This window comes from Salmo trutta, chromosome 12, assembly GCF_901001165.1.
Source record: "Salmo trutta chromosome 12, fSalTru1.1, whole genome shotgun sequence".
Classification (NCBI taxonomy): domain Eukaryota; kingdom Metazoa; phylum Chordata; class Actinopteri; order Salmoniformes; family Salmonidae; genus Salmo; species Salmo trutta.
The window spans coordinates 62,173,911-62,199,184 of NC_042968.1; the positions used below are offsets into that span (position 1 = coordinate 62,173,911).

Below are 25,274 nucleotides of genomic sequence, written 5' to 3' on the forward strand. Positions count from 1 at the left end.
GTTTGCGGGTGCACAATCCTTCTGACCCTATTGTTTTACTTTTGTTCCTACTTATTTTTGCAGCCAGGTCCCATATACTTTTTAACAAGAACAAGTTTTTACTCTGGTATTGTGCCTGGCGGACCATGCACAAGCTCCATCACAGTCTGGACATTCACTTCCTGATCACAGGCCACAACAAGTTTGCCCCCAACTGGTGCTTCGGCCTCATCTAGCACCGCTTCGGAAAGACCAGAGTGAACCCTTTGTCAGAGATTTCTGGTGTGGTGAAGGACAGCACTGTCAACATCCCACAGCTGGTTGGACTGGAGGATGGTATGGTGCTGGTGGAAAGCTATGGCTGGAAACAATACCTGACTCCGTACCTCAGGACTCCGTACCTCAGGCCGCCGCCACAGCAGTACGAGCACTTCAGGTGAATATCATTTTCATTGCATTGTATGAGGTTATTCGTTTATTATCTAAACTTGAGAGGTGAACTGATGTTATGTTAAGTTGTATTGTGTTGTAAATGTTTTTGGTCTATTTTACTGTTTTACAGCTTTGATGCTCTGGAGCCTGGTGTTGTCAAGGAGCGTTCAGACTGTCGGTACCAGGTTTCAGCTGCTGCAAAACATTGATGTCCTTCCTCCCATAGATGGTCTGCCTGTACAAGCACCACCTGGACTGGACACGACTAGACAAATGTAGCTCTTTGAGAAGATCAGGAAGTTTGGTGATGAAAAGGGCACAGACATTGACCTAAGTCAAGGGCAGGACAGAAACAGGCTCTCCGAATATAGATTCCCTTGTTTATGCGCGGTGCGGATGGACCCATTTCTATGCACATTCACATGACTCTCTCCTAACACACACACACACCATAACGTTGCCGCTGCTATAGTTTTTTTCATCCTGCTGCTCAGCCACTTTAGCCCTGATTGTATGCATGTACTGTAACTACCTCATCTATCACCAGTATCACTGATATCATTATTGATATTGTTCTTGTACATACTGTATATTATTTAGTTCTTTGTCTACTGGAATTGACACTTTTTGTTCTAGTTTTTTTTTATCTGGACACTTTCTATTTTTGATATTGTTACTATGGAAATATGCAAGTAACCGTTTCACTGTACTGTTTACACCTTCTGTTTCCTGTGCATGTGATAAACAGACTTGGATTTCATTTGATAATAGTGTGTGTTTACCAGAGAAGGTAATGTGAAGAACAACATGGCCTGCATCAAAGTCAGATTAAGATATAGGCCAAGGACTAGCTAAATGTTTTTTTTAACCTTGAGTTTTTCTTTATTGTAGGCTACTATTTTCACCACGTTTAGTCTTGAAATCTTTGGTTGTTTACTACACTACCTTACTCACCCTGTTTAGCACATGACCTCACATGTGAATCCTTAAAGAGATGGGTGGGATTAAGGCGTAAGAGCAATGCTGAGTGGGAGTAGACAAAGTAGAGCTCTCAAGCAGGGTGTACCAAACATTCAAAACAAGTGGGGTTACAAGTTTATTAACTTTCAAAGCATAATTACTTCCCCATTGTTCCTCAACTGCAGTCTATGCGTGTGTGTGTGTGTGTGGTGTGTGCCCATGCAGCATGTGTACTGTATGTGTATAGTATGTGATGTGTGTTCACACACCACGTTATACGGTGTATCTTTCTACTTCACTGCACCAATCAACCCAGTCCAATAAAAAAAAGTCAAATACCTCAACCACAATGCAACAAACCATAAACATACAACAATAATGTACCACCAAGACAACAAGCACAAAGATATCTCTACTTCCTGTTCATCTGGCCCATCTAGAGAGGAGAGAGCCGTCTCGGAGGCTGCGTCCTAAATGGCTCCCTATTCTCTACATGGCGAAAGGTACTGCACTATATAGGGAACAGTGTATCATTTGGGATGTTAGACAAGTTCCCTAAATCCATTACAGTACTCCTTGCTTCCCTAACACAGTGTCTGACGGCTCATGGGGGTCAGACCAGGACAACAGACCAAAATCACACTGGAGGCTGGGTTTTGCACCCAGGGGGGAAGGATGAGGGAATAGCTGATCAACTCTGCCTGACTAATTTAGGCACACCTTTTACAAAACGGGGTATGAATACCGGTGGGGATGGGATAACCAAGCAGCCAAGGTAGGGGTGGAATGTAGACTGTGGAATAGGAATGCCTGTGAAATGTTTTAGTAAAGGTTGACTGAAAGACTTTTCACTTTACCACACTGTCCTTCTTTCTCCCTCTCCCCTTCTCTCCCTCTCCCTCCCTCCCTCTCCCTCTCTCTCTCTCTCTCGCTCTCTCTACAGTGTAAAACGCTTCAAAGTCATCTTCATACAGGCAATCTGGGACTTAAAGGCCTTGTATGTCTGTCTGTTGACATTTCATTACGTATGATGGTGGATCCATTCCTTCCTACATACAGTTAATATGCTAATGGTCATTAATGCTGACATTTATAAATCACCACTATGCACCTTGAGCTTCACAGATAACACACTATGGATTTATATAGAACATCAGTATAAACACACACTGACGCAGGTGCGAACAGAAAATCACACACACACACACACTTTACCCTTCCAATTTCAAATCCAGTGTCAAATGCCTTTCCACGTCTCTCTCCCTGCGTAGCTGCTGTGCCTAGTGCAGTGATTGGGGTTAATATAGCCGCCGCAGCCTCAAGATGTGTTTTAAGAAATCAGCACATTTCCTGCTGGCTGGAATCAGGAGCCTGCTGAGGGGGACAAATGATTTCCTCCTAGTGGGGCTGTCATGGCCCGCTGACGCCACCCAGCCACCTTCATTAATCACACACACACGTGCATGCACGAACGCACACACACGCTCACGTACGCACAGACACGCACGCGCACATGCACACACACAGTGAATCAAAGAGGAGGGAGATTTTCCCATTCTGTAGGAGATGGGGGGGATAAAATGAAAAAAGAAATAAAAATACAAACTTAAACCTAATTGCTCCTCTATGTCGCTCTGGATAAGAGTGTCTGCTCAATGACTAACATGCAGCTTTCCATATCCAACCAGGGTTGCAAACAGAAAACATTTGAAAAGAAAAACCTGTATTCTGATTGGAAAGAACTGTTCAGATACATGTAGTACCTTCTCCGTTTAAAAAAAACCCTGTTTCCTCCTGTTTTTCGTGCTTTCTGAACACTACCCAGGTATTCCTCAGGGAGTGAATGTGTGTCTGTGCAGGGTGGCGATGTTTCCTTATAAGGATGTTTGAAGAAGGAACGACACTCGTCCTCTTGTCTCGGTAGCTGCAGGATACTGCAGTAGCACCAGACGTGGTTTCCCCATGCTCTCACTCCCCCTTTAATCATCTCATCCCAGCCAACCCCAAAACTCTACCTCTCAGGGGCATCAAAGGTTACAGTACAGGCTTGTTCTTAATCATCCTGCATCATTTGGAAAATAGAAATAAAAAACAAGAAAACTATATATAAATATATATATATATATATATTTTTTTTTTTTCAATGATTGGTCCAGAGGTGAGGTGAAAAAGTACTGGCTGAAAAAAGTTATGTGTAAATTCACTGCTCTGTCTCTCTTGGGGCTATGGCGTCATAGTCTCAGTGATGTCATATTGCGGCATCTCATGTGTCTCCCTACTGTACTCCACATAGCGTTGTCTGGTGATTGGTTACTGACTGCTAAAGACAAAGGGCAGTATAACAACCATTCATTACACTGGGACTCAATTATGTATTTATGGAGTCACACACACACACTGCACGAAAGCTGTCATAGTCTCAGGACACACACGTGGGCACGCACGCACACCCACCATGCTGCCTGGCTGCGTGCAGTAATATGGTGATGGATGGCTGTGTGGGTTGACTGGCTGCTGGGGATGACTGCACAACAGCTGTAGGAGATCAAACTGGTTTCATAGAGGCACTGAGGACTGTGTGTGTGTGTGTGTGTGCGTGTGTGTGAGTGTGTGTGTGTGTGTGTGTGTGTGTGTGTGTGTGTGTGTGTGTGTGTGTGTGTGTGTGTGTGTGTGTGTGTGTGTGTGTGTGTGTGTGTGTGTGTGCGTGGTGTGTGTGTGTGTTGTTTAGCAATGACTATCACAAGCACTACATGGACACCTGCTCGTCGAACATCTCATTCCAAAATCATGAGTATTAATATGGAGTTGGTCCCCCCCTTTGCTGCTATAACAGCCTCCACTCTTCTGGGAAGGCTTTCCACTAGATGTTGGAACATTGCTGCGGGGACTTGCTTCCATTCAGCCACAAGAGCATTAGTGAAGTCGGGCACTGATGTTTGGGCGATTAGGCCTGGCTCGCAGTCGGTGTTCCATGTAAGTACCAATTCTGACATAAAGACCATAAAATATAAGTATCCAAAGGAATTGGGTCTTTCCATCAATAATGGGGCCAATGTGTGACATTGGGCTCAACATTTCTAAATAGTTTGAAACAAAAATAAAAATGATTTTTATGCAGCTCCAGGAATAGAGGAATATATGCAAATTGACTCATAACTCCAATTTCAGCATCGGCCTAGGACAATACATCCTTTAAGCAAGGTTGATACAGACATTGGCAAGTCAAATTCAAGGCCATTCAGGGACTTTCTCAAGCACTTCATTGTATTTTCAAAGACCTCAATGTTATACAATTGTGGAGCAGTTAGCCTGGTGGATAAGAGCATTGGGCCAGTAACCGAAAGGTTGCTGGTTTGAATCCCCGAGCCGACTAGGTGAAAAATCTATCTATGTGCCCTTGAGCAATGCACTTAACCTTAATTGCTCCTGTAAAACGATCTCAATAAGAGCGTCTGCTAAATGACTAAAATGCCATAATTTAGATGTGTGTACATATAGGGCTTAATATAGAACCCCCCCCCCCCCCCCCCCAACAAAAATCATGCGAAAAGTGTACAAATAAATAAATAAGTAGGCCATTAACACACTTTCAGAACAATTAATTGTTTAGGCCTTGTCAATGCATTGATTTTATAATTATTATTATATACCTAAAATATGTGAGAATAATGTGTACTTGCCTGACTAAATTAATTGAATGAATGAATGCATGCCGGTTTTCTGTAGCCTGTTGCCGACACAGGCAAACATAATAAAACCATGAATAGCGGTATCATTAATCTCACCATCTGTTTTTATAATGAGAAAATGACCAAAAACCAGTTTCCTTTTGTAACGGGAGGATTTGTATGAGAAGCCAAGTTGAAGCCAGCATTAATATTGTCATCCTCATAATAACCGCACGTGGTTTTACCGCAACAGATTCGCGCAACAACACCCGTCAATTGAAGAAGCGGGAAACAACACGAAACTGGTCACATCTCTCACAATACACGTATAAAAAATGAAATCACGGATAATTATAATGTAGCAGGAGAACTTAGAAATTGGCTACAATAATTACAAGTACTTTTCAAGAACCAAATTGAGGAAATGTCTGAATTTCAAGGAAGGCCTATTCCTACTTGAATTTCGGAGCTCCAAATTCAAATTCAAGTAGGCTACTTCAAGGCACCTTGTATTGTTTCAAATTGCAGGTCTAACATAGGAAAAACACTTGTATTCGTCATGTTATTTCATTACCAGATGACAGTGTGAAGAAGCCCACTAGGCGATGTAATGTGTTGTCATTATATCCAGAATAATTAATAGGAATAGTGTTGCGCAATAATCTATCCTACAGACTCGTGTTCAATCCCAGGGCTAAAAACATATGAAAACGTGAACTCATTACCTTGATGCTTTCTCTGTTAAATCTAAGGAGACCTTGCTGTAAATCAAGCAGAAAACAGATTATCAACAATTCACTAGGGATATTAGATCCAACGTGAATCCATTCACAACTGTCTTCACCTGTTTAATGAACGAGACACCAAAATATTCTGGACATTCCAAGTGAACACCTTTTTTTCAGCACTCGGGCTGTTGTAGCGTTGCATGCGCTATCACGGCAGCTGTTTCTGGCTTGAACGTTCCTTCCTGGATCAGACGATGACGTGAGAAATTATCACAGCATAATTGCAGCTCGACACCAAGTGTGCATCCAACAAGTATTATACATAATTATTGATCAACCACGTTAATGATTGTATCGAATTAGGTTTTAATTATCAAGGTAATATGACTCTTTCGGTTAGAAGCATTCGATTTTGCAATCGCACTTATTATTTTGGATTTGTATGCCCATGAAAACTGTTTTCACCCAGTAACATAATACATGAAATGTTACATAGTTACACTGCGTTTCTGAGATGTCCGACATCTAGATCCAGTATTCTTACAGGGTTCAAATTCAATGTAAAATGTAACTCATTAATGGTTAATATATGATATAGCGACAACTTACTCTACCGTAAATGCAAAGACAGAAAAATAATGCTTTATGTCACACGATTTTCGACTAAATCCGTCAAGACACCAACCATGATAAAGGGTTAGACATAGGTTTTAAATCAACTCGTGAATTGTATGGAATATAGGTATGTTCCCCCCTTATATCTTGATGTAATGACATTAAACACAGTTAGATTATTATGAATGACTTCCGCTGTAACAAGTTGTCCAGCATTGGAATTCTTCACTGGTCCCCTAGTTTATAGAAAGACCCGAATTACATTAAATGTGACTACTATAATCAATGGAACAATCTATCCATGAGTTGATACACTCTATTCCAACGGTGACATACCTCTATTCCAATTTACAGTCAACACTGAGTTAATTAAGGTAGATGTCTGTCTGGTAGCCAGATAACGTTCTACAACGGTCTGTCCCAAATGGCACCCTATTCCCTATTCCCAAGGCCCATTGGGGGATTCCTGTCAAAAGGAGCGCACTATAGGGAAAGGGGTGCCATTTGGGACACATCCCGCGATGTATAGCTGAGCCAGGGAAATGTCAATACGCCCACGTTCAGTCCTGCTCAAGCTCCCATAATTAACTGTTTCAACTGTTTAGTGTCGGTCTCCATCAAACGGACACATCGCCAATGTTACAGTACAAAGAGAGACAGCGGGATGGTGTGTATGTTCAGCACTAACAATGGAAGCAGAGATAGTAGTACTGGGCAAAGAGAGACTATCTTGAGTGTTCTTTCTCTCCTTCTTACTCTCTTTCCTCTCTTTCTTTTCTCTGTCGCTCTCTCGTTCTACCCACCCCCCTCTCTCTGCTGCTCGTTTCACGCACCACGGGTTCCCCCTTTACTACCGCGGTTCTACCGGCTCGCGAGGGGCTGCGCTGCTGCGCTGCTTGGTCACAGAGAACCCGGCCAGGAAGGACATCAATCACCGGCCGGCCTTTTGACGAAAGCCGCGTTCTGTAATGAGATTCTAGGGCTTGTCCTGACATTGTGGACGGGAATCAAACCTCCATCCTCCTCTATCCTCTAACTGCTCTCCTACCTACAGACGACTCGGTGGCAGGTAGCTTAGTGGTTTAAGCGCGTTCGCATCTCTGAGCCCAGTTGAAAAAACGGTCAATGTGCCCTTGAGCAAGGCACTTAACCCAAGGCACATGCTCCTGTATTTCCTATATGTTATGAATTGCAATTAGTACAATATGTTACGAATTTTCAATAAGTACAGTATGATATGTTAAGATAGTCTCTCTTTGCCCAGTACTACTGTAGATGGATCTGCTCTCTTTATGCATAATGTATGTGTGTGTGTGTGTGTGTGTGTGTGTGCGTGCGTGTGTGTACGTGTGTGTGTGTACGTGCGTGCGTGCGTGCGTGTGTGAGTAGGCTTGAAATGAGGGGTAGGGGGCAGTTTGAGAGAGAGCGAGAGATACAAATTCGTTGTAATGTGTGTGTTGATTGATTGACGAGTCCCAAGAGACGCTCGGGGACTTATAAGGTGTAATATCTTTGTATGGTGTTTTTCTATTCATTATCCTTCAGTCCAAAATGTTGTTTATTAGAATGAAAGAGAGTGTGAATTCGTTAATTAGTCAATTACCTTTCTGCAAAAACGTTAGAGTTTAAACAGCATAACTATATTGATTCAATTTACATAAATGAAGCATCTTGTAGCCTAGAGTAGCCTACATGAATACAGCTAAATGTGTGATAATTCATGTACGGTGTTGTGATCTCAGCAGATCAAAGTGTCCCTCTCCAACAGCGACAGCTGCTGAATTACACCGAGGACACAGCGGATGGCAAACTACACCGTTTGAAGTTTAGAAACGTGACATACCTTTTAAAAGTTTTCCCAAAATATGCGAACGTCTTATTCCATTCATGTCTTACCATACATAACAATAACTAGCCTATTTCGAGCTATTGATGAGATAATCTAACGCAGAGGTGTACCCACTACGGGTTGATACACATTTCAAATCTACATTTAGCCAACTGTAAACCTGGCAAAGATAAAAGGAATCCCTGGGATAGGCCACTCACAATACACGGGGTTTGCATCAAAGAGTTGAAGTCAAATTTAAGTATAAAGAGAGAAAAACAACTATACTCACAGACTACAGAAGATGGACAGTTCGGTAAAACCGCGCAGGGAGCCAGCTGTGTGCTTTTTCCGGCGGATATTCCTGGTTTCCCTCGCGACGCAGAAACGGAGGTAGTTAGTGACCGCGCAAGGAGTGCTATTTCTCTTTTCTTTTTTTCTCCCCCTCTCCTACACGATGCACGATGCAGCGGTGCCTCTGCAGTACTCCAATAAAGAGAAGAGACGCCGAGAGGGAAAGAAAAACAGAGAGAGAGAGAGAGAGAGTACTACACATTCGGGGTGTAGTCTGTGTTGATTGATTGTTGAGTCCCAAGAGACACTCCGGGATTTATAAGGTGTGCATATCTTTGTATTGTGTTTTTGATTTCATTATCCACTATCCTAGCATACGATGGAATAGGGTGAATGAAATCAATAATACTAGAGGGTAATCCCCTATAATGGAAGAATCTGTCTAGTATCTGATGCGGGGAGGGTTGCGGGTTGGATGGGACACTGGCTGCTACGTTGAGAGGATATTACAATAATAAAGCAATACTTTGAGGCAGAGGAATAGGCCACAACATTTAATAGCGATTATTCGCGATCAAAAGATACATCATGTTTATTACAACTGCATAGAAAATCAGACTCGTTGTGCATTCCGTTTCACAATTCGTTTTAAGTGTTCAAGTTGACTGAAACTCGGTCTGAATCAATCTGAATAAAACTTGCGAGTGAGTCTATAAGACGTTTATTCATCGTACATGGTAATGTGAATGATGTATAACGATAGAGATATGTTCTGAGAGAAGTCACTCCAGAAGCTTGGCCACTACTGAGCTGATGCTGCCTGCTTAATATAGTAGGTACAGCTGGAAACATAGAGAGTATCCTTGCAGCTCAGTTCTATTATTTATTTATTTCACCTTTATTTAACCAGGTAGGCAAGTTGAGAACAAGTTCTCATTTACAATTGCGACCTGGCCAAGATAAAGCAAAGCAGTTCGACAACATACAAAAACACAGAGTTACACATGGAGTAAAACAACATACAATCAATGATGCAGTAGAAAAAAATAAGACTATATACAATGTGAGCAAATGATGTGAGATAAGGGAGGTAAAGGCAAAAAAAATGCCATGGTGGCAAAGTAAATAAAGTATAGCAAGAAAAACACTGGAATGGTAGATTTGTAGTTTGAAGAAAGTTCAAAGTTAAAATATAAATAATATGGTGCAAAGGAGCAAATAAATAAATAAATAAATACAGTATGGGGATGAGGTAGTAGTTTGGGCTAAATTATAGATGGGCTATGAACAGGTGCAGCGATCTGTGAGCTGCTCTGACAGCTGGTGGCTTAAGCTAGTGAGGGAGACTAAGTGTTTCCAGTTTCAGAGATTTTTTGTAGTTCGTTCCAATCATTGGCAGCAGAGAACTGGAAGGAAGACGACCAAAGGAGGAGTTGGCTTTAGGGGGTGACCAGAGAGATATACCTGCTGGGAGCGTGTGCTACAGGTGGGTGCTGCTATGGTGACCAGTGAGCGGAGATAAGGGGGGACTTTACCTAGCAGGTCTTGTAGATGACCTGGAGCCAATGTGTTTGGCGACGATTATGAAGCGAAGGCCAGCCAACGAGAGCGTACAGGTCGCAGTGGTGGGTAGTATATGGGGCTTTGGTGACAAAACGGATGGCACTGTGATAGACTGCATCCAGCTTGTTGAGTAGGGTATTGGAGGCTATTTTGTAAATGACATCGCCGAAGTCGAGGATTGGTAGGATGGTCAGTTTTACGAGGGTATGTTTGGCAGCATGAGTGAAGGATGCTTTGTTGCGAAATAGGAAGCCAATTCTAGATTTCACTTGGATTGGAGATGATTGATGTGAGGTCTGGAAGGAGAGTTACAGTCTAACCAGACACCTAGGTATTTGTAGTTGTCCACAAATTCTAATTTAGAACCTTCCAGAGAAGTGATGCTGGACAGGCGGGCAGGTGCAGGCAGCGATCGGTTGAAGAGCATGCATTTAGTTTTACTTGTGTTTAGGAGCAGTTGGAGACCACGGAAGGAGAGTTGAATGGCATTGAAGCTCGTCTGGAGGGTTGTAACACAGTGTCCAAGAAGGGCCAGAAGTATACAGAATGGTGTCGTCTGCGTAGAGGTGGATCAGAGATTCACCAGCAGAAAGAGCGACATCATTTATGTATACAGAGAAAAGAGTTGGCCCAAGAATTGAACCCTGTGGTACCCCCATAGAGACTGCCAGAGGTCCAGACAGTAGGCCCTCCGATTTGACACACTGAACTCTGTCAGAGAAGTAGGTTGTTGAACCAGGCGACGCAATCGTTTGAGAAACCAAGGCTACTGAGTCTGCCGATGAGGATGTGGTGATTAACAGAGTCAAAAGCTTTGGCCAGGTCAAATGAATACGGCAGCACAGTATTGTTTCTTATCGATGGCGTTACGATATCGTTTAGGACCTTGAGCGTGGCTGAGGTGCACCCATGACCAGCTCTGAAACCAGATTGCATAGCGGAGAGGGTGCGGTGGGATTCGAAATGGTTGGTAATCTGTTTGTTGACTTGGCTTTCGAAGACCTTAGAAAGGCAGGGGTAGGATGGATATAGGTCTGTAGCAATTTGGGTCAAGAGTGTCACCCTCCTTTGAAGAGGGGGATGACAGAAGCTGCTTTCCAATCTATGGGAATCTCAGACGACACGAAAGAGAAGAATTGAACAGGCTAGTAATAGGGGTTGCAATAATTTCGGCAGATAATTTTAGGAAAGAAAGGGTCCAGATTGTCAAGCCCAGCTGATTTGTAGGGGTCCAGATTTTGCAGCTCTTTCAGAACATCAGCTGAATGGATTTGGGAGAAGGAGAAATGGGGGAGGCTTGGGCGAGTAGCTGTGGGGGGTGCAGTGCTGTTGAATGCAGTAGGGGTAGTTAGGTGGAAAGCATGGCCAGCGTAGAAAAATGCTTATTGAAATTCTCAATTATAGTGGGCTTATCGGGTGGTGACAGAGTTTCCTATCCTCAGTGCAGTGGGCAGTTGGGAGGAGGTGTTCTTATCTCCATGGACTTACAATGTCCCAGAACTTTTTAGAGTTGGAGTTGCAGGAAGCAAATTTCTGTTTGAAAAAGCTAGCCTTGGCGTTTCTAACTGCCTGTGTGTATTGGTTTCTAACTTCCCTAAAAAGTTGGCATATCGCGGGGGCAGTTTCGATGCTAATGCAGAACGCCACAGGATACTTTTGTGTTGGTTAAGGGCAGTCAGGTCCTGGGGAGAACCAAGGGCTATATCTGTTCCTGGTTCTACATTTCTTGAAAGGGGCATGCTTATTTAAGATGGAGAGGAAGGCATTTAAAAAAAAATACTGACGGGATGAGGTCAATATCCTTCCAGGATACCAGGGCCAGGTCGATTAGAATGGCTTGCTCGTTGAAATGTTTCAGGGAGCGTTTGACAGTGATGAGTGGAGGTCGTTTGACCGCTGACCCATTACGGGTGCAGGCAATGAGGCAGTGATCGCTGAGATCTGGTTGAAAAACAGCAGAGGTGTATTTAGAGGGCACGTTGGTTAGGATGATATCCTATGAGGGGCCAGTGTTTGCGGCTTTGGGGTTGTACCTGTGGGGTTCATTAATAATTTGTGTGAGATTGAGGGCATCAAGCTTGGATTGTAGGATGGCTGGGGTGTTAAGCATGTCCCAGTTTAGGTCACCTAGTAGCACGAGCTCTGAAGATAGATGGGGGGCAATCAGTTCACATATGGTGTCCAGAGCACAGCTAGGGGCTGAGGGGGGTCTATAGCAGGCGGCAACGGTGAGAGACTTGTTTTTGGAGAGGTGGATTTTTAAAAGTAGAAGTTCAAATTGTTTGGGTACAGACCTGGATAGCAGGACAGAACTCTGCAGGGGTGCCACTTTAGTTTTAGTAGTGGGGGGACATAACCTGGCGAGGGCTCTGGGGTCCTCCTCCATCATCTTTTGAGGCATTTTAAGCAAATTTATTGCATTTTTACACAATCCAACATGCCGTCTCTATTTAGAACAAAAAGTAAGCAAAAAAGCCACAGTCATCAAGCTAGGTAAGAGATCATTATTCAATATGTTTAAGTGATTAATAAGACTGAACTAGATCAAAGGTAATTCAATAAATAATAATATTGTGTTGCACCTTCAACCAACAGCCTAAACATTTAAAAAAAAAAAAAAAGTATTTTGATTGTCTTTGTTAAAACATCCTCTATATAAATGTTCAGCCAGACCGACCAGCCAGCCCAAGCGCCTGCATTAAAAAATATATATTCCCAAGGAAAGGTTTGGAAACAAAACACAAAACAAAATAAAACACATACACATAAAATATACATTAACACACAGAAACAGAAAATCCTCCATTTAATTAATCTCATAGGACTAATAGTAATGTAAAGCTATTTTTACTTACACACAATATAGCTGGGTCGCCCCGCCCTGTCTCTAGGGGTCCACCACCCGGCAGAACCCCAACCCAACACACACCACTCAGCTTTAGGATCTTAGTGAAACATTCACTTTTGGTTTTGGGTGTGTTAGGCCAAGGCCAGAGTGACAACCCACAGGACAGCAGACCTTGAGGTCCAGGAATGAGCAGCCCAGCAGCTAGGGATTGCCTAAATAGGTATCTCCCCTGACATGGGCATGTTTTTAATACAGACTCCTTTAGTCATACTGTATTCCATATAAGGCATCCAAACCTTATGAAAGTTGCCCAGTATAACTTTAATCTTGTAATAAATAAAATCCAGTGATATACAGTTGAAGTCGGAAGTTTACATACACTTAGGTTGGAGTCATTAAAAGTTGTTTTTCAACCACTCTACACATTTCTTGTTAACAAACTATAGTCCTACTTTGTGCATGACACAAGTAACTTTTCCACAATTGTTTACAGACAGATTATTTCACTTATAATTCACTATATCACAATTCCAGTGGGTCAGAAGTTTACATATACTAAGTTGACTGTGCCTTTAAACAGCTTGGAAAATTCCAGAAAAAATGTCATGGCTTTAGAAGCTTCTGATAGGCTAATTGACATAATTTGAGTCAGCTGAAGGTGTACCTGTGGATGTACTTCAAGTCCTACCTTCAAACTCAGTGCCTCTTTGCTTGACATCATGGGAAAATCAAAATAAATCAGCCAAGACCTCGGAAAAAATGGTAGACCTCCACAAGTCTGGTTCATCCTTGGGAGCAATTTCCAAATGCCTGAAGGTACCACGTTCATCTGTACAAACAATAGTACGCCAGTATAAAACACCATGGACCACGCAGCCGTCATACCGCTCAGGAAGGAGACACGTTCTGTCTCCTAGAGATAAATGTAATTTGGTGTGAAAAGTGCAAATCAATCCCAGAACAACAGCAAAGGATCTTGTGAAGATGATGGAGGAAAAAAGTACAAAAATATCGATATCCACAGTAAAACGAGTCCTATATCGACATAACCTGAAAGGCCGCTCAGCAAGGAAGAAGCCACTGCTCCAAAACTGCCATAAAAAGACAGACTATGGTTTGCAAATGCACATTGGGGACAAAGATTGTACTTTTTGGAGAAATGTTCTCTGGTCTGATGAAATAAAAATAGAACTGTTTGGCCATAATGACCATCATTATGTTTGTAGGAAAAAGGGGGAGGCTTGCAAGCTGAAGAACACCATCCCAACCGTGAAGCACGGGGGTGGCATTATCATGTTGTGGGGGTGCTTTCCTGGTGAACGAGCGTTAGAGCCTTTTCATTTTCAATAAGTATGATTACCCATTTATTTGTCTCTGACTGCAAATCGTCCTCCTAAAAGGTTGCCTATATCCTATAGGACTATGCAAAACGAAGTGTCACTGTCATCATTCTTGCTGCTTCCAGTCAGTAGCCATACCTGCGAGATCAGGTTTGCGTGTGATCTCAGTTAAATGGAGTAGGATACAGACTATGCATGGTGGAGAAGCATGGGGCAGTTTATTTTCCAAGGAAATGTACTTCCTAAATAGGCCTATGATTAGGCTATAGTTTACTACATTGCCTAGAAATACACCTAAATATTGATCACCCATACTGTGCACCATGACAGTGAAGCCTGTAACGTTTAGAGCGGTTATTACTGCGTAAGTGTGAAAAGAAGGGAGTTAGCTAGGGAAACTGACAGATCAATAACGTTACATTGACATACGGAGTAATAAAACTCACACTGAAAAAAAACGTCTTAATATCAATCTTAAATCGTTTGGCTGATGGTTTCATCGTTTGATTCAGGTCTAGTGTGATTGAAGCAAAAATAATAGCTAAACGTTAGCCACTTTTGGCCAGCTCTCTTTCTAACGGTACATAAACTGGCGAAAGCTAGCCAAGTTCATTTACTTCTGAAACGGGACAAAGGCTACTAAACATTTCCATACAAACAACAGCTGTTAGATAGTAATAATTGCCACCTCATATCTCTTTCTGACAGATAACTAGAGGCTAGAGCTGACCTGGCTGTGGTAGCTACTTGCTAGTGTAGCTTATTCATTCACCTCAGTCGAGAGGGGATGAAACATTAGCCAACGTTTCATGTCAGTTACAATACCAGCTCAGCATTGTGAATAACACTAGTTTAGTTTTTTTCTGTTAAGTTAAACAGCAGTTACCTTGCCAGCTACATCAGTCAACTACAGAGTAGACAGTTTCTGCTCTACTTGCTTTTACAACTTCGGTGAAAGAGCACAACACATACACACTGAACTATGCTCAATTCTCCCATGCTGATCCAGCCAGCCTTCTAGAAGCTTTGCCTTCGCAGTTCACACAGCCTGTCAGCCTACTTTGCGGTGTCCGTGTGGTTCTAAGACCGTCCGGGTGGTTCAAAGACTGTTTAAAGCACACCGTTGCCTCTTTTTGTATCACATTGCAATGATAAAACTAGGGGGACAAAAATGAAATTTAAAATGTGGGGTGGCCATTACCCCCCTGTCCCCAGTGAAAATGACACCCCTGTATAGTGCGTCTGTGAGAAAGGGACTGAGGGTGATAGCGAGACACAGAGAGACAGTGTCTGTTTCTCTCTGAAACAAGGGCAGATAAGGTGTGATCTTCGTATATAAGATCCTGTCTTTCTTTTGTTCGGGGCAGAACTCAGGAGATACATCAGTTGTATGTCTGATGTTTGATCTTTGACTTCTGTCTACAGCTGTATTCTAATTACAATATCTTAATTTTATATATGCACATTTAGAGTGTTCCTTATTTGTTAAGTAAATAACGTAGCCCAGAAAAGTGGAACCAACACCTGTACATACAGTATCTACCTCAATTACCTTGTATCCCTGCACATCGACTCGGTACCCCGTGTATATAGCCAAGTCATCGTTACTTATTGTGTATTTATTCCTTGTGTTTTTATTTTTCTATTATTTCTCTTTTTTTCTCTGCATCTCTGCATTTCACTGTTAGTCTACTGTTGTTTACGAAGCATGTGACAAGTAAGATTTGATTTGAAAGTGATTTGAGAGTGTGTCTGAGTTGACCCTATAATTCCCCAAATACTACTGTTCAGTAGGCTAGCTAACACTGTTGAACTATTGTGCATAGATAGACTAATCCACATCACCCTTGCATTGACACATACTTCTGTCAGATTATGACTCACTGTTTCCTGGAATTCTGAGGACAATCCTAAGCAAGAGATAGACACTTGACTTATTCAGTGAATTCAACAATGATTTATCATCCAAGCAGGCCTGGTAGGGTTTTTACGTGTGTCATTAACTTTCCAAATAGAGAAGCGAAACAAGTATAATTGTACTTTTAATGACGCATACTTAATAGGTTTATCCTTCATCATGGGTCAAATGAGAACAGACAATCTGTGTGTGTGTGTGTGTGCGTGTGTGTGTTGATTGTTTAGGCTCTGAAGAGGACCCCAGAGACTTGTGGGTAGAAAATCCCATCTTCCCAAAAAGCGCCATCTATTCTGCTTGGCTGGACAACAGCCATTATCAACTCCTATCCTATCCTCTCCTTTCCTCTCCTATCCTCTCATCCCGTTCCTCTCATATCCTCTCCTTTCCTCTCCTATCCTCTCCTCCCGTTCCTCTCCTATCCTCTCCTTTCCTCTCCTATCCTCTCATCCCGTTCCTCTCATATCCTCTCCTTTCCTCTCCTATCCTCTCCTCCCGTTCCTCTCCTATCCTCTCCTTTCCTCTCCTATCCTCTCATCCCGTTCCTCTCATATCCTCTCCTTTCCTCTCCTATCCTCTCCTCCCGTTCCTCTCCTATCCTCTCCTTTCCTCTCCTATCCTCTCCTTTTCTCTTCTATCCTCTCCCCCGTTCCTCTCTTTTTCCAGCCTCTCTTTTTTTACTCTTCTCCTCTCGAAAAAAAAAACCATTAGAGAAATCTCAAGTAGAGAGGAAGGAAGCAAGGAAGGACCTCCCTTTTTTCCAACTCAAATGAAAATGCTAATAAATGTGCATTTATATCCACCAGCTGCTGTTTCATCTACACACTCACATGCACAGATTGGCACACACTCTCTCTCTCTCTCTCTCTCTCTCTCTCTCTCTCTCTCTCTCTCTCTCACACACACACACACGTGCGCACCATGCACAAACACCATGCACAAACACACACTCCTGGCTCCACAGCCACTAATTGCTCCGGCATTATTTAATTTATATGAGCTGTGTAACGTGTCCATGTTAGAAGTCAGGCTCTGGGCATCTGGTGTGTTTCATAGCATCTTTATTAGACAACCTGCTCCTTTGATTTGATCTACCCCCCCACCACCCCCACCTTTCCTACAGATGTTGGATCTTAATTTGCTCACTCTTTTGTTGCACTTTTTTTCCTAGGCATCAGGAAATTCAAATGAGCCTTGTGTGAGTGGCGCAGTGGTCTAAGGCACTACATCTCAGTGCAAGAGGCATCACCACAGTCCCTGGTTTGAATGCAGGTGGATTACATCTGCCATGATTGGGAGTCCCATAGGGTAGCGCACAATTGGCCCAGCGTCGTCCAGGTTTGGCCGGAGTAGGCTGTCATTGTAAATAAGAATTTGTTCTTAGCTGACTTGCCTAGTTAAATAAAGGTTAAATAACTCAAATAAATAAATTGGGATTTAGATACAGCAACTGAAAACCCGCAGTTCTCTTTCTCTCCATGCGGGGGCAGTCAAATCATTCAAACCAGTGCCAGCTATCAAAATCATCCTCCCTGTCGCTTGCTCAAACGCTAAAAACACCAGACAGAATATTAATAAATGTCCTCCTGCTACAGTACTGTAGGCCTATGGTCCTATTAGTGTAACATTCAAGCGTACAATAATGTATCTCAAATGCATCCATACACATCAACAACTGTCGTTTTATATAGCTTAATAACAGTAGACCAATATTGGTTTCCACAACATACAAGTGTCAAGTGTATCTGAAATGCACCTAAACTATAGCCTACTTTAGGCTATTAAAAATACATGAACCAAAAAATAAACGCAACATGCAACAATTTCAAAGATTTTACTGAGTTACAGTTCATATAAGGAAATCAGTCAATTGAATTAAATTCATTAGGGCCTAATATGGATTTCACATGACTGGGAATACAGATATTCATAAGTTGGTTAAAGATACTTAAAAAAAAGTAGGGGTGTGGATTAGAAAACGAGTCAGTATCTGGTGTGACCACAATTTGCCTAGCGCAGCTCCTTTACATAGTTGATCAGGCTGCTGATTGTGGCCTGTGGAATGTTGTCCTACTCCTCTTCAAAAGCTGTGCAAAGTTGCTGGATATTGACGGGAACTGGAACATGCTGTCGTACACGTCGATCCAGAGCATCCCAAACATGCTCAATGGGTGACATGTCTGGTGAGTATGCAGGCCATGGAAGAACTGAGACATTTTTAGCTTCCGGGAGTTGTGTACAGATCCTTGAGGCATGGGGCTGTGCATTATCATGATGAAACATGAGGTGATGGCGGTGGACGAATGGCATGACAATGGGCCTCAGGATCTCGTCACGGTATCTCTGTGCATTCAAATTGCCATTGATAAAATGCAATTGTGTTCATTGTCCGTAGCTTATGCCTGCCGTAACATAACCCCCTGCTACCATGGGGCACTCTGTTCACAGCGTTGACATCAGTAAACCGCTCGCCCACACGTTATACACGCTATCTGCCATCTGCCCGGTACAGTTCAAACCACTATTCATCCATGAAGAGCACACTTCTCCAGCGTGCCAGTGGCCATCGAAGGTGAGCATTTGCCCACTGAAGTCGGTTACGACGCCGAACTGCAGTCAGGTCAAGACCTTGGTGAGGACGACGAGCACGCAGATGAGCTTCCCTGAGATGGTTTCTGACAGTTTGTGCAGAAAATCTTCGGTTGTGCAAGCCCAGTTTCATCAGATGATCCCGCAGGTTAAAAAGCCGGATGTGGAGGTTCTGGCATGGTTAAACGTGGTCTGTGGTTGTGAGGCTGGTTGGATGTACTGCAATATTTTCTAAAACATCGGCTTATGTTAGAAAAATTGACATTTCATTCTCTGGCAACAGCTCTGGTGGACATTCCTGCAGTCAGCATGCCAATTGCACGGTCCCTCACTTGAGACATATGTGGCATTCTGTTGTGTGACAAAACTGCACATTTTAGAGTGGCTTTTATTGTTTCCAGCACAAGGTGCACCTGTATAGTGATTGTGCTGTTTAATCAGCTTCTTGATATGCCACACCTGTCAGGTGAATGGATTATCTTGGCAAAGGAGAAATGCTCACTAATAGAGATGTAGACACATTTCTTTGCAATGCTGGTCATGGCTCACATCAACACCCTCATCTCGAGAAACCATAGACCCACTCCAATTCGCATACCTCCCCAACAGATCCATAGATGACGCAATCTCAATTGCACTCCACACTGCCATTTCTCAGCTGGACAAAAGGAACACCTATGTGAGAATGCTGTTCATTGACTACAGGTCAGCGTTCAACACCATAGTGCCCACAAAGCTCATCACTAAGCTAAGGACCCTGGGACTAAACACCTCCCTCTGTAACTGGATCCTGGACTTCCTGACGGGCCGACCCCAGGTGGTAAGGGTAGGCAACAATACATTTGCCACGCTGATCCTCAACATGGGGGCCCCTGAGGGGTGCGTTCTTAGTCCCCTCCTGTACTCCCTGTTTGCCCAAGACAACTCCAACACAATCATTAAGTTTGCTGATGACACAACAGTGGTAGGCCTGATCACAGACAACGATGAGACAGCCTAGAGGGAGGAGGTCAGAGACCTGGCAGTGTTGTGCCAGTACAACAACCTCTCCCTCAACGTGAGCAAGACTAAGGAGATGATCGTGGACGCCCCCATTCACATCAACAGAGCTGTAGTGGAGGGGGTCAAGAGTTTCAAGTTCCTTGGTGTCCACATCACCAACAAACTATCATGGTCCAAACACACCAAGAAAGTCGTGAAGAGGGCACAACAACACCTTTTACTCCTCAGGAGACTGAAAAGATTTGGCATGTGCCCCCAGATCCTCAAAAAGTTCTGCAGCTGCACCATCGAGAACATCCTGACCGGTTGCATCACCGTCTGGTATGGCAACTGCTCGGCATCCGACCATAAGGCACTACAGAGGGTAGTGCGAACAGCCCAGTACATCACTGGGGCCAAGCTTCCTGCCGTCCAGGACCTATATACCAGGCTGTGTCAGAGGATGGCACAAAACATTTCAAAGACTCTAGTCACCCAAGTCAGAGACTGTTCTCTCTGCTATCGCACAGCAAGTGGTACCGGAGCACCAAGTCTAGGTCCAAAAGGCTCCTTAACAGCTACTACCCCTAAGCCATAAGACTTCTGAACAATTAACCAAATGGCTACCTGGACTATTGCACCCCCCCCCCAATACCCCCCCGCGTCTTTGTTTTTACGCTGCTGCTACTCGCTGTTCATTATCTATGCATAGTTACTTTACCCCTACCTACATGTACAAATTACCTCAACTAACCTGTACCCTAGCACATTGACTCGGTACCGGTACCCCCTGTATATATAGCCTCATTATTGTTATTTTGTATTCTGTTTTGGTTTTTTCTTAATTTATTTTGTAACTATTTTCTTAACTATATTTTCTTAAAACTGCATTGTTGTGACAAATTAAATTTGATTTGATTTGTGCACCACATTTGACAGAAATAAGGTTTTTGTGCTTATAGAAATTTTCTGACATTTTTATTTGAGTTCATTTTTGGTCCCACGTTTCGTGGGACCAACACCATTTTTTTCTTCAGTGTAATTGCACACAGAGGCCTATAATATCAGATTTAAAGACACAATGAAATTGAGAATAATGAGGTAGCCCTCAGATTGGAATGCAAGGGCATGAAAGAGAGCGACTCAGATTTTGAAACCCCCCAAAAAACATATATATTTTTTTTTTATCTACAGAATTTCTTATTGTAAAGGAGGACATCTTAAAGTTTCTAGGGACCCTACGTTTATGAATCAACTGTTCAATCATGGCCTGGGGTGGTCTAGTTAAGGCTGCTGCCTTCAGCGCCTACCATGTCCTTGACCATAACTCTATACCCCTTACTGACTTGACTTAGTCACGTGAGCGCTCGCCTCTGAGTTCATGTCATTTTCTCACTCATCAACCAACTTCCAGGCCCTCTTGTTTGCTCCATATTCACAGTAGAAGCATGAAACAACGTTCTAAAGACTGTTGACATCTAGTGGAAGCCTTAGGAAGTGCAAAATGAACCCTAAGTCACTGTATACTGGATAGGGAATCACTTGAAAAACTACAAGCCTCAGATTTCCACACTTCCTGGTTGGATTTTTCTCAGGTTTTTGCCTGCCATATGAGTTCTGTTAGACTCACAGACATCATTCAAACAGTTTTAGAAACTTCAGAGTGTTTTCTATCCAAATCTACTACCAATATGCATATCCTACCTTCTGAGCCTGAGTAGCAGGCAGTTTAATTTGGGCACCCCTTTCATCCAGACGTCAAAATACTGCCCCCTACCCTAGAGAAGTTAAACATTTTATTGGAGAGATAGAATAGTGTTGGAAAGTCGGGGAAGGGTGAGTTAAAGAGCAGTGGACCGGATTCAAACCCGACTCTGTTGCAAAAATGTAGTTTTGCCGGTGCCACAGATGGCCATATCTGTCACGACTTCCGCCGAAGTCGGCTCCTCTCCTTGTTCGGGCGGCGTTCGGTGGTCGACGTCACCGGCTTTCTAGCCATCCCTGCTCCATTTTTCATGTATCCATTTGTTTTGTCTTGTTCCCTGCACACCTGGTTTTCATTCCCCAATCAATCTACATGTATTTATTCCTCTGTTCCCCATCATGTCTTTGTGAAAGATTGTTTGTGTTACATGTTTATTGTTGAAGCGCCAGACTGGTTTGTTTTTTCCATGGTATTTCACGAAGATGTTTATTGTTAAACATAATTTTTGTGACTGTTTTGTATAGTGGTACACCACTATAGACGCACACAGACATTGACTTTGAGCGTTAAATACATACAATACTAACTTTTCACACAGCCGTCCCTTGACACGCAGAGGTATGATCACTGCACCATCCCCAAACACACACGCACAAACACGCACGCACGCACGCACACACACAATACCTTCATACTCTATCCCTTTTCCTTCACAACAAGTCATCTTTTATTTTCCAGCAGTTCAAAAATCCCAATCCTTCAATAGAACGTTGACATTTTCTGAAGTCGTTCCCAGAACTCCTGATGGAGGCCCCGGGGGCAGCATGTGTAGGTGACAGTCTTCAAGTTGTTCCATCAGTGGAGGTGGAGGTGTGAAAGGGAGTTTAATTGATCACCAATTACATGGCTTAGCGGGGCACATAATTCCATGCAGATGAGGCTGAAAACATAGGAGGTTGTTAAGGTCTGCTTTACCATGCAGCGCTTTGTTCTTCGCTATAATTACACACTCCTCTCATCTCTGTCCTCCCCTCCCAATCAGGTCATGTGTGTGTGTGTGTGTGTGTGTGTGTGTGTGTGTGTGTGTGTGTGTGTGTGTGTGTGTGTGTGTGTGTGTGTGTGTGTGTGTAGGCTTGAAATGAGGGGTAGGGGGCCGTTTTTGAGAGACGCTAACGCACCAACACACACACACACAAAACACCTGTGGGTGTAAAAAGAGGGGGTGATAATTACATATTGCTGGTCCTCTTGTTTGCCAAAAACTCTCTTCGTGTCTCTCTTTACTTCCAACCCACCGCACTCACACAGTTTCCACACATAATAAACTCATGGCAATAAAAAACTCAACCCATCTCTCAATGCATCAAAGTAAATAGTTTGAGGTCATCAATACCATAAGCTTCAACATAATTGCTGCGTTCAGATCTCCCATATCCTATAGGGGCGGCAGGTAGCCTAGTGGTTAGCGCTTTGGGCCAGTAACCTAAAAGTTGGTAGGTCCAATCCCCGAGCTGACAAGGTAAAAATTTGGCGTTCTGCCCCTGAACAAGGCAGACCCACTGTTCCTAGGCTGTCATTGTAAATAAGAATTTATTCTTGACTGACCTGCCTAGTTAACAAAAATTCTGTTATCGAAGCCACTCTGTTGATAAAACTGTCAATTCAATAATACGTCCATATATGTTGATATCGATAGTGTGTTTGATCTCTGTTCATCTGTGAATTCATTTTTCTTTCCACTTAATGTGAAGAGGAAGCTTTAAGCCTCCAGCACTTCACCTCTGACTCCGTGATATTGTAGTGCGCGCACTGAACTGACAGACACTCATCACTATCTGGCAATGCTGACAAAACGATAGAGCCTTCTCTCCAAAAAAATAGATTTGAACCACTAGCTCTAAATCTAATCTAGCCGTACTCCTAACCAACAGTGAACGAGTTAAGAACAAATAGCATGTACTTACTAATCACTTCTGATGACAGTCTGCTAGTGATTACAGAGAGGGTCACAGCGAATAAAATCTACATTCCCATTCAGACCAAGGCTCCTTGATGGGTGTTTCCATCCTTAAATTCCTATCTTCCTTCAGGGGGGGGTTACAGCAAGGTTATCTGTTAACACCCAGAGGTCCAGAGTCACTGAGGAGGGGGAGGAGAGAGGAAGGGGGGAGTGTGGAGGAAGAGAGGAGAATAAAGAAGGAGGGCTGTGGAGGAGAGAGAGGAATAGAGATGAGGAGAAAGGGTGAAGGGGTCAAAAGGAAGGAGATAGACCTCTTCCTGTCTCTCTTTTTCTCTCTCCCTTTCAGCAGTCCTTAGAGAACAGAGATGTTATGTAGTGGTGGGGATGTCCCTGTTCCTTTTATTTTCCTCCAGAGGCAGAGAGACACATTGCTGCTTTAAGAACCAGACAGAGTCACAGAAGACAGCTCTTTAGAACAGTAACAGACTCAAGAGGCAGCCTCACTATGCAACACCGAGCAGTCTGTCAGACAAATGTTCTTTATACATGTGTATCCACATCATGCATATCATTGATATTTTTCTCCACTGAGGTGTGTGTGTGTGTGTGTGTGTGTGTGTGTGTGTGTGTGTGTGTGTGTGTGTGTGTGTGTGTGTGTGTGTGTGGTGTGTGTGTGTGTGTGTGTGTGTGTGTGTGTGTGTGTGTGTGTGTAACTCTAACCCTTTACAGACACAGAGAAACACATCGATGCTTCATATGCAGTCTTCTCTCACAGACTTGTCATTGAACAGCTGTGAACAAAAACGCTTATTCATGCTCCGTTCTGGAAAGTTCCATGACAACAAACAATTCACTCTGAGCGACGTGATATTTAGCATTGTCGCATTTCTAAATGTTAAGGAGAGAGGATACTTTTGTCCGAGAGCATTCTGGCTCTGCAAATGCCAAAATGTCAAGCAGCTCCCAGAGGTTTTCCTCCAGACGTCAGCAGCTACTGGTCCAGAAATAACAACAAAGATACATTCAACAGATAGAAGGATGTTTTTACCTGTCTAAATGTGTGTGTTGCTTACAATAATTGGCTAATCTTATGGCCACTATACATAGCTATAGGTCTGGTTTATAGCTTCAATTATTTGCCTATTATTAGTCTTTTTTTATACATACAGTGAAACATAACTTGTAAAACTATGTACATATATATATATATATATATATCTTTCTCTCTCCCTTCTCTTTCTCTCTTCCTCTCAGGATTGTTGTCATCTTGTGCTCTGTATCTTTAGATTTGCAACGATGATCTCACTCTGTGTCTGAGTTCTGAGTAACAGAGTGTGTATGTGTGTGTGTGTGTGTGTGTGTGTGTGTGTGTGTGTGTGTGTGTGTGTGTGTGTGTGTGTGTGTGTGTGTGTGTGTGTGTGTGTGTGTGTGTGTGTGTGTGTGTGTGTTTCTGTGTGATATGCAGTGAGTTAAGGTCATGTTGGCTGTTGCTTGTCCTATTTTCCTTTCTTCACCAAGGGAACTGAGCATCTTCTTTAATTCATTATCCATCATTGCCTAAAGTAGAACAAAACACATTACACTCATATGTGGTCCATAACCATACTTTCTTTTACACATGTACCGTATTTCGACAATCACATGTAACAATAGTATCTAAACTACTGCAATGAGCTAAGTACATATTGGCTGGCTTGACATCCTGGTTTTATAACTACAGTGTATAATGTATCTCAACTAATGTATGGTGTGTCTGTCCTTCCTAATGCAATCCCAATGGGAGACTGTAAGGGACTATACAGTGAGCTGTGAAAGGACCGTCTCTCACTACAACACAAACCTGATGATGCTCAAATATCTCCCTAGGGG

At 43.0% G+C, this 25,274-nt stretch overlaps 1 protein-coding gene across 2 annotated transcripts in view; it reads right to left on the bottom strand.

Moving 5' to 3' along the window:
* LOC115203948 (synaptic vesicle glycoprotein 2C) overlaps window positions 1-23,467 on the bottom strand; it is an 86,999-nt gene extending 63,532 nt beyond the window's left edge. The window contains exon 1 of one of the 2 annotated variants that reach the window (XM_029769052.1): window positions 23,410-23,467. The gene's annotated coding sequence lies outside the window, so the exon portion shown is untranslated. Of the gene's footprint in view, window positions 1-8,502; window positions 8,734-23,409 lie in introns of those variants that run through there. The other variant, XM_029769051.1, reaches the window with a different exon arrangement.
* Between the last annotated feature and the right edge of the window lie 1,807 nt (window positions 23,468-25,274).